Raw genomic sequence first — 10,790 nt, 5'->3', positions numbered from 1 at the left:
ACTCTGGTTGTGGCTGTGTGTGTGTGGTTGGGGGGCTTCTGTGGAGGGACAAAGCCACCGGCACCACCTTAGTTACCACTGCCCCCCCCCCGCCCCCCGGGCTCGTCACTGGCCCTGTCTTCTTGGGGATCCGACATTCGCCGAGAGCCAGCTCGTCACGGCACCTGCGTGTCTCCTTGTAAAATGCGGGCGCCTCCGATGGGGGAGCCTTCCACGTCCCCCCGCTGCCCGGGGGCCCTGCGGCCTGTCCCGCCAGTGCAGCGCTCGGCACTGCCCGCCCGAGCGGCCGCCGGACCCCGGGGGTGCCGCTCACGGCGACGCTGGGCCGAGGGCGGCCCTGGGTCACGGGCACGTTCAAGTTCTGAGCTCCCGGGCCCGAAGCCTGAGCCTCTCAGCGCGGCTGCCGCCCCACACGTGCGCCCTTCCGGCCTCCCCCGTGGCCACCACGTGCCGGGGCCGCGTGACCGTGTTTGCCCCGCGCGTGGCTCCCGCGCCCCTCGCTGGCTGCTGCGGCCGTCTCTCCCCGAAGGAACAGCTGAACTGTCGCCTCACCGTCCGGGAGCAAACAAACAGCGCCCGCCCAGCCCTCCGGAGGCCGCCCTTGGCGGGACGGTGTCTCTGCTCCAGGAACTCCTTCCTGTTTTGGACGTTGCCAGGCAGGTGCCAGCCGGGCTCTTACCAAATAACGCCCTTTCCTTTGGAAGGAGCCCCTGCTCCTAGACCGCCAGGGACGTGGAGCAAGTGCGGACTGGGGACAGAGAGTGACGACGGCACGCTGTTTACAGTTCTAAGCGTTTCGTCACGCCGACTCCCAAAAATAGCCCGCACGGCACGGACTCTCCCGGGAACTCTCGGAAGAGTCTGTGTTCTGCTGGAGGAGGGAGGAAACAGACCGGTCAGGTCAGGTCAGCCCTCTGTCCCTCAGCGGCCCTGAGATAACCAGAGGTCACGGGCTGCCCCCAGGCCGCTGGGGAAACAGATGCCTCGTATTAATCTTTTCCCCAGGACAACTTTTCCTGCCCCGGGGGAACCAAGCCCAGGGCTTTCCTGGTCACCCCCAGATCCTACAGACACACCCGCCTTGGCCTTCGGGATATTGTGCCCAGCGTGGCCCTCCTCCAACGCAGCCGTGGCCCAGGAAAGCCGTGTGCGCACTGCCTGGGGGGAGGCCCTCCTATCGGACTGCCCCCTCCAGATGCTTCTTTGGGGTTTCTGGAAGCTCTGGGAAACGCCGAGCGTCTCTCGTGGGGTCCCCTGTGCTGTGCTGCTGACTCGGAGGCCTCCGGCCTCCCACCTGCCTTTCCCGGGTGACCCACCTCTGTCCCCCAGAGCTCCAGCGGCCTGGCAGGACGGCCTGCCCATCCCTGTCCGTCTCAGCCTCTTTCCCTGGAGCCCGGCCCGCAGCAGTGCCCAGCTCTGAGGGCTGTGATGGGGAAGGACGCCCTGGGCGTGGGGCCGGGTGGGAGGCGGGCTCCCAGGCCCCACGTCCACCTGCAGTGGGGCGGGGACGTGACCTTGCAACGAAAGCTCTCGGGCACTCCCTCCCAACTGCGTGGACGGGGCCCAGCGGCCGTTCAGGTGGGGACCCTGCAGGGAGACAGGCTGAGGATAGGGGGGCTCATGCGGGCAGTGATCGGTGGCCAAGGAAAGGAGGGGCAGTGGGGGTGCCACGAGGGGCTGCTGGAACGGGGGGGGGAGCTGGTGGGGCACAGTCACCGCACTGGGGGAGGGGCGCTCACTTCAACTCGATTCCCTGAAGCCTCTTCTTGGTTCAGGCGCCATCCGAGCTCTGTCTCTTGGAGGCGCGGCTTGGTCCACTTACCACTGGGATGTTTGTGTCCTCGAGCTTTACTGGGACCACTTACTGTTCCCAATGCCGGTCCCCTGCCTGCGTCCGGAACGCTGGTACCTTCCTCCTGTGTGAGTCGTTCCAGGCAAAGTTCGGTAACATGTTCCCTGTCCGGTAAAACAGAAGGTCGTCAGTGCTGTCCACGTGCCCGGGTCGCCGCGAGGGTTGGTGAGGGGCCGAGACGAGGCCACCGACTCTGCAGACCAGAAGCCCCCCATCAGTGTCGCCCTTACGGGATGAGTCACGTCTTCTCGCACCTCCCTGCTAAACGGTAAACGTTTCTCTGTGTCGTGAGCAATTCTTATGAAATTTATTATTAGGTATTTTGTTCTTGCTGCTCCTATGAGTGAGAAGTTTTCCGTTTCCAAACTGGCTACTGCTAATATTTAACAAACACACCGATTATTTTTAACGTTTATTTATTTATTTTGAGAGAGACAGAGCGCGAGTGGGGGAGGGACAGAGAGAGAGAGAGAACCCCAAGCAGGCGCCACACTCAGAGCAGAGCCCGACGTGAGCCCCAACCGTGAGATCAGGTCATGACCTGAGCAGAAACCAAGAGTTGGACGCTTAGCTAACTGAGCCACCCAGGTGCCCCTAAGTTTATTTATTTATTTGGAGAGAGAGAGAGAGAGAGAGAGGGAGCAGGCGAGGGGCAGAGAGAGAGGGAGAGAGAGAATCCCAAGCACGCTCCGCTCAGGGCTTGAACCTAAGAACTGTGAAATGTGAGTTGAGCCGAAACCAAGAGTCTGATGCTCAACCCACTGAGTCCCCCAGGAGCTGCCCCCAGAAACACCGATTTTTCTAAGCTTACCCTACAGCACGTATTTTACTGAATTCTTATTTGTTCGGACTTTCTCCGTGCATTGTCTTGAATTTTGTTATTCTTGGTTAATCCGTTGATTTAATTAGCAAAGCCGAACCTAACACCCACCAAATGCGAGCCGCGGTTCAACACCCAGCGTGAGCCGAAAAGGCAGAAAGTCCCGCCCCCACGGGACTTACCTGGGGTGCCCACGAGGGGGGATCCGTCGTGACAGTTTTGTGTCTTCCTTTTTGGCATTTAACGGTTTTCCTTTGTCCTTGCCTGTGATTTTTCTCCCATCTCGAGAGTGGGGCTGATGGCGGTCTCGTCGGCGACATAAGGGGACGCGCTAGTATTTCACAGAGAAGAGCGGGGTTTCCTGCGGGTTTCTGGAGAACTTCCTCTACCCGGAAGGCTCTCAGTTGCAGCCAGCAGAAGCCAGCCCTGGCTGACGCAAGCGGAAAGGGAAATTCCGGAAGGAACTTGGAGGGTGCGTGGAATTGCTGGAAAGGCCGGAGCACCGGCCTTGAAAACACGCAGGAACCGGGCAGCTACGAGCCGCCCTGCTCGGCGGTGCGGGAAGGGAACGCCGCAAGAGGCGACACCCCTGTCCCACCGCCCTGGCGGGCCAGGAGGCTCCGATCCCACGTTTCTCCAGACAAGGGCCTGGGATTCAGGGGTGAGCAGCCGAGGAAAATGAAGAAAGGTGTTCCACATACTGCTCATAAACCAAGGACTTTGCCCCTTTCTACCTACTAAGTTTGTTTTTGGCGAGCGTGTGTGTTTTAAGTCACGTATGCTTCACTGAGTTATTCTTGCTTTTTAAAAAATTGTTTTAAACGTTTATTTAAAGAGATGTTTATTTAGAGAGAGAGAAAGGGCTTGAGCGGGGGAGGGGCAGACAGGGAGGGAGACACAGAATCCGAAGCGGCTCCAGGCTCCGAGCTGTCAGCACAGAGCCCGACGCGAGGCTCGAACCCACAACCCCTGAGATCATGACCTGAACTGAAGTCGGACGCTTAACCGACTGAGCCACCCAGGTACCCCGACATTTTAAATAGCAATTACTCTAAAACTCCAGGAAAAAAAATGTTTTTGCATTCTTTCTCTGTCCCTTAAAATTATAAACGTTTAAGATGTGAACACAGACCAGAATCACCTGAGACTGAAGGAAAAAAGGACGAGGCCTTTTTAAACAGCCATCTGCTGAAAGGCCCCGGGGAACAGAGATGCACCTGGCCTCCCCCTAAGAAGCTCTGTCTGCTTTGTGACACGAACGTCCTGCCTCTGGCTCCTCCCTGACATTCTCTGAAATGCAAGCCTCGGTGGGAGAAGGGAAGGGGGAGAAAAACAGAGAGGAAGGCAGACCAAAGAGACTCTTAAATGCAGAGAAAAAACTGAGGGGGGATGGGGGGATGGGAGAGAGGGGAAAATGGGGGATGGGCATTGAGGAGGGCACCTTGTTGGGAGAAGGCGCCTAGGTGTCCTTCCTAGGTAAGGGTGTCCTAGGTAAGCGATGAACCGCGGGAATCTACCCCCAAAACCAAGAGCACATTGTACACGCTGTGTGTTAGCCAACTTGACGATAAGTTATATATTTTTTTAAATGGTTAAGAAGATAAAAAAAAGAAAGAAAGAAAGAAAAGAAATGCAAACCTAGGGAACAGTGTCTCCTCAGGGCAAACAATTTTGATTGGGATTGCATTGAATGTGTAGATAGCTTTGGGTAGTATTGACATTTTGACAATATTTATTCTTCCAATCCATGAGCAGGGACTGTCTTTCCATTTCTTTATATCTTCTTCAATTTCCTTCATAAGCTTTCTATAGTTTTCAGCATACAGATCTTTTACATCTTTGGTTACATTTATTCCTTGGTATTTTATGCTTCTTGGTGCGATTGTGAATGGGATCAGTTTCTTTATTTGTCTTTCTGTTGCTCATTGTTAGTGTATAAGAATGCAACTGATTTCTGTACATTGATTTTGTATCCTGCAACTTTGCTGAATTCATGTATCATTTCTAGTAGACTTTTGGTGGAGTCTATCGGATTTTCCATGTATAGTATCATGTCATCTGCAAAAAGTGAAAGCTTGACTTCATCTTTGCCAATTTGGATGCCTTTGATTTCCTTTTGTTGTCTGATTGCTGATGCTAGAACTTCCAGCACTATGTTAAACAACAGCGGTGAGAGTGGGCATCCCTGTCGTGTTCCTGATCTCAGGGAAAAAGCTCTCAGTTTTTCCCCATTGAGGATGATGTTAGCTGTGGGCTTTTCATAAATGGCTTTTATGATGTTTAAGTATGTTCCTTCTATCCTGACTTTCTGAAGGGTTTTTGTTAAGAAAGGGTGCTGAATTTTGTCAAAGGCCTTTTCTGCATCGATTGACAGGATCATATGGTTCTTATCTTTTCTTTTATTAATGTGATGTATACGTTGATTGATTTGCAAATGTTGAACCAGCCCTGCATCCCGGGAATGAATTCCACTTGATCATGGTGAATAATTCTTTCTATATGCTGTTGAATTCGATTTGCTAGTATCTTATTGAGAATTTTTGCATCCATTTTCATCAGGGATATTGGCCTGTAGTTCTCTTTTTTTACTGGGTCTCTGTCTGGTTTAGGAATCAAAGTAATACTGGCTTCATAGAATGAGTCTGGAAGTTTTCCTTCCCTTTCTATTTCTTGGAATAGCTTGAGAAGGATAGGTATTATCTCTGCTTTAAACGTCTGGTAGAACTCCCTTGGGAAGCCATCTGGTCCTGGACTCTCATTTGTTGGGAGATTTTTGATAACTGATTCAATTTCTTCACTGGTTTTTTGAAAAAATAAACAAAATTGACAAACCTCTAGCCAGGCTTCTCAAAAAGAAAAGGGAGATGACCCAAATAGATAAAATCATGAATGAAAATGGAATTATTACACCCAATCCCTCAGAGATACAAACAATTATCAGGGAATACTATGAAAAATTACATGCCAACAAATTGGACAACCTGGAAGAAATGGACAAATTCCTAAACACCCACACTCTTCCAAAACTCAATCAGGAGGAAATAGAAAGCTTGAACAGATCCTCAGGGCAAACAAATAAAAGGAGGCATTTGAAAACTGCCCCCCCCCCCCTCCAAAGCTCAGACAGAAACTAACACAGCTTTCCAAGTTCACCTATCTGGGAACTACTTGGTCCTAAAGCTAATTTAGGACTGTTAGTTTCATTGAAACAGACACGTCTTTAGAACTATCAGCACTAAATAGAAGACTTTTCTCCTGTGTGTGTTGGCCAGAAGTCAAACAAGTACCTGTTCTTTCTTGAAAAATTTGTCAGGAAGAAAGAAAAAAAAGGTAGGAGGAGTGGGAACGTATTTGTTGTTTAGGGAGAAGAACGTGGTTGTGCCCTAAGTGAAGCTGGTTGTTTGGGGGGAAAAACTTTTAAGACAGTATCTGCACGTAAATAGTGAGGTTGTGAAAAGTTTATGGAAAAACGGCATCTTTGGAGAGGAGTTCACGCGGGGTCGGTAAGTGGCTCAGATGAAGACAACTTTTTTTAAATGTGTATTTAATTTTGAGGGGGAGCAGTGCAGAGAGAGGGCGACAGAGGGTCCGAAGCAGGCTCCAGTCTCTGAGCTGACAGCAGAGAGCCCGACACGGGGCTCGAACTTGAGAACCACAAGATCGTGACCTGAGCCAAAGTTGGTGCTTAACTGACTGAGCCCCCCAGGGGCTCCTCAACTGAAGGGAAGTTTAAGTAAGTAAATGAGCTTCAGTGTCAAAATTAACACTGGTGCCAACATTGTCTTCGCACAAAAAACAAAAAACCCCAAAGTTTTCTTGAGCTATCGTTCTGCTATTGATGAAAAATTATAAAGGGAGGTTTTTCTTTACCTTTAAAGTTATCCCCCTCCCCCCACACAAAAGATTCTGTTTTGCCAAAACGGAGTCAATATTAAAAGAGCTACGTTTTGCTCACAACAAGGTACACATCTTGCATTTGGCTTTGACATTTTATTTGTCACTGTGATGTGATGAGCGCCTGACATGGGTTCATGGTGACCTGGGATCCTGTTTAATCAAGTGTTTGAAACTTTCCATATTGTTTTTTGGGAAATACTTCCTAAAATCAAATTCTAAAATAAAGCCTTTGGGGGCTCCTGGCTGGTCCAGCCTGAGGTGCGTGGGATTCTTCATCTCAGGGTTGTGAGTCTGAGCCCCATGTTGGGCAGAGAGCTTACTTAATAGAGATAAATAAGTGAAGTTACAACTCACTACAGTTTAAAGATAAAATAAAATGAAGTATTTTGACCCCAAGCGAACTGAAATCTCCCAGAGACCTCCTGGAACATTTCAAAGGTTCTTTGAGAAATTAAAGTAATAAAGCGTATTAGGTATGTGAAAGCACACGGAGGCATTAGCAGACAGGTGATGTTAGACCCTCTGAGACCTTAGTTACGCAGGTACATTATTAAAACAAGTGTTCCAAGAATCGTATGAGAGCTCCAGAAATCCGATGTCCCGGAAGCTGATCATCTTGATGTGTTGTATGGCACAGAAATAACCAAATGTCCTTAATTGCATCGTCATGTGCTCCAATCGGCTCTGTCACCACGGCTGTTTCAAAGCCTTCCATCAATGACGGACGGTCACACTTTTACTCGGATGCTTCTTCTGTTAGAGCGTCCTGCAAACGTGCTTCATCTCCAGGGAGACTCATGAAAGAAAAATTTGAGTACAGGTTTCTGGTAACTTTAAGATTATAAAATCGAGCTGGGTGGGGCGCCTGGGTGGCTCAGCAGGTTAAGTGTCTGACTCTTGGTTTCGGCTCAGGTCATGATCTCACAGTTTGTGTGTTGGAGCCCTGCGTTGGGCTCTGCTGTAGGCATGGAGCCTGCTTGGGATCCTCTCTCTCTCACTCTCTCTCTTTGTCCCTCCCCTGCTTGCACTCTCTCTCTCTCTCTCTCTCTCTCAAAAATAAATAACCATTAAAAATAATCTTTAAAAAAAACAGTGATAAGACATTTCTTTTAAAGTTTTTTATTTTTGAGAGAGAGAGAGAGAGAGAGAGAGAGAGAGAGCGAGCAGGAGAGGGGCAGAGAGAGAGGGAGAGAGAGAATCCCAAGCAGGCTCCGTACTGTCAGCACAGAGCCCGACTCAGGGCTCGAACTCACGAACGCTGAGATCATGACCTGAGCTGAAATCAAGAGTTGGACACTTAACCAACTGAGCTGTCCAGGCACCCCTAAGGAGACATTTTTAAAGAGCTTAGGACCTCAGGAAATATTTTTTAATCCTTTAAATGTGCACCTATAGCCATTTGACAGAGATATGATAAGGTAATCAATACAAATCCTTGAAAATAAAAAGGTATTACATTAGGAGAAATGTATAAGAAGAAAACGAGATTGAAATATAGGTTCAAGAAGAAAAAATGAAAGATGCAAAATTTCCCATTAAAGAAGGAAAACTATTAACATGCATTTTAACTGGACACGAGACTCTCAAAGGGCTTTGGTACTCAGCTGCCAGTGCATATGTGAAAATCAATGAGGGGGCACCGCACTGAAGCGGACTGGGAGGCTAGAAGGGGGGCAGCGAGGGGAGCCCCCCGCTCAGCGTCCGTCACAGGAACAAGTGTCAGAGCCCCCCGCACGATGCGTCTCCTGCCGGAGATGGGCCACCCCCACCGAGACACCCATCACCCTGACCTCCCCTTTCCTCCTGTGGACTTTCCTTCACAACAACCCTCCCAGCCTCTCCTTCTTCTCCGTTAAAAAGCATTCCTCTCTTTTGTTTGTTGGAATTGCCTGTGGTTTCGCCTATTGGATTTGTCCCCAATCCCAATTTTGTTATTCCCAAATAAACCCATTTCTCGTTGGTAAAACAACTTATACTTTTGCGTATACATTTAGAAGCATTATGAGGGGCGCCTCGGTGGCTCGGTCAGTTGAGCGTCCGACTGTGGCTCAGGTCATGATCTCACGGTTCCTGGGACCGAGCCCCGCGTCGGGCTCTGTACTGGCACCACGGAGCCTGCTTTATTCTCTCTCTGTCTCTCTGCCCCTCCCTTGCTCGTGTGCACGCTCTCTAAAATAATATAAACATTAAAGAAACTTAAGAAATATATAAATGTTAGGAAAACTTTGATTAAAACAAGAATGATCACAGTATGTCAGAAACAATATCCTTGGCAACTGTGTACATTTATGATGCAGAACTTAAACGTCTATGTGGCGTGTGGAAGGTGAATTTTTCAACATTCTTTATTGTTTTTTTAAGTTTCTTTTATTTTGAGAGGCAGGGGGGAGGGACAGAGAGAGAGAGAGAGGATCCCAGACAGGCTCCGCGCTGTCCGCACAGGGCCCTAGGCCACCTCAGAACTGTGAGATCGTGACCTGAGCCGAAATCGAGAGTCAGACACTTCGCCGACTGAGCCCCCAGGCGCCCTGAATTTGTCAAAGTTCTTACAGGGAAAATGGGAGCATAGAAGTGTGATGACCACTGCCTGAAAAACAGCCCTGCTGCCTGTGCAGGGAAGGGGAGAGCAGGGCTCGGGCCGCAGATCTTCGCATCGCTGAGTCCCTTTCCCTCTCCCGCTGGGCTGTCCTTGGACCCCCCGCTCTGCTTCTCTGCTTCGGGGCTCCTCAGGCTCCCCGGGCAGGCCGCCCCCATCTCTGCTACGACCTTCGCAGGGACAGTTTACAGGTCGGCCTCAGGCTGCTCACACGTGGGGGCGGAAAGGGGTCCTCCAAGTGTGGCCCTTGCCCTCTGTGGAAGGTCCCGCACGGACAGGGAACACCGGGTTGTAACGGCCCGGAGAGAGTTCAGAAGGCTCATAAAATCTGTGTGTTTGGGTGACTTCGCAGGATGTGCCCACACACAAACACTGTTATATTATTTCTTTCTTAAAAAGTTATTTATTTTATTTTTATTTATATTAATTTATTTATATTTATTTTGGAGGGCAAGAGGGACAGACCACGAGTGGGGGAGGGGCGGAGAGAGAGGGAGACAGAATCCCAAGCAGGCTCCAGGTTCCCAGCTGTCAGCACAGAGCCGACCGGGCCTGAACCCACGAACCTTGAGATCATGACCTCAGGCGAAGTCGGATGCCTAACCGACTGAGCCACCCAGGTGCCCCCTTTCTTTTTTGTTATGTTTATTTATTTTGAGACAGAGAGAGAGTGGGGGGAGGGGGAGGAGAGAGAGAGGAAAAAGAGCGTGAATGGGGGAGGGGCAGAGAGACAGAGGGGGAGAGAATCCCAAGCAGGCTCCACACTGTCCCCACAGAGCCCAATGAAGGGCTCGAAACCACGAACGGTGAGACCATGACCTGATCCGAAATCATGAGTCGGAACTGACTGAGCCACCCAGGCGTCCCCATACAGTTCTATTTCTATTCTAGTAATAAGCAGTCAGATGAAATTCGATGGCAATGATAGTAACATTAAACGCACGACTATTTAGGGATCTAACAAGATGTGCGAGCCCTGCGGTCCGGAAGCTACACCCCGTCGCCAGGAGAGAGCAGGGAGCGCCGAGCGAGCGAGGGCGAGGCCCGCTGGGTGGGGGCCGGGGGTCTCCCGGGAACGGGCGGCGGAGCGGGGGCCGCAGCACCACCGGTGTGGGGCGCGAACACGGTGTGAGGGGCTTTGCCATTTGTGTCTCCGTGGGGAGGCTGTCCCGCACTGGCGCCGCTGGGACAGGGACCGCGCGTGGGAAATGCTTGTTGGATAAATGAGAATAGCTAGACTGAAGGGGAAGCCAGAAGGACTTGCGCTCCTCGCGGGAGCACCCTTCTCTAGAACGGAATGAAGTCGCAGGGATGGGAGCAGAGGGCTGGGTCCCCCGAGGGCGCTGTAGCTCCCAGGCACGCACGTGTGGCAGAGCCCCAAAGGTGCGGAAGGGAGTGACAGGCCTCACCGTGGACGGGGTGGCTCTGGTGTGCCCTGTGGGGCGCAGAGGTGGAGAACCAGGGCCGGGGTCGCCGTCGATGGCTAGGGAGCACTCGGGCTTGCCCTGGTGAGTCCTGAGTCGGAGGCAGGGACAGGAAGTGGGGAGGCCCTCGGTGACTGATCAGGTGCTGGCCCTTCCGGGTCATCGTTACAGGGGTTGCTGTGCGGCCTCCTGGACCAGTTG

The sequence above is a fragment of the Felis catus genome, chromosome D2 (assembly GCF_018350175.1).
Source record: "Felis catus isolate Fca126 chromosome D2, F.catus_Fca126_mat1.0, whole genome shotgun sequence".
In the NCBI taxonomy this organism is placed as follows: domain Eukaryota; kingdom Metazoa; phylum Chordata; class Mammalia; order Carnivora; family Felidae; genus Felis; species Felis catus.
This window is presented reverse-complemented; position numbering follows the sequence as displayed.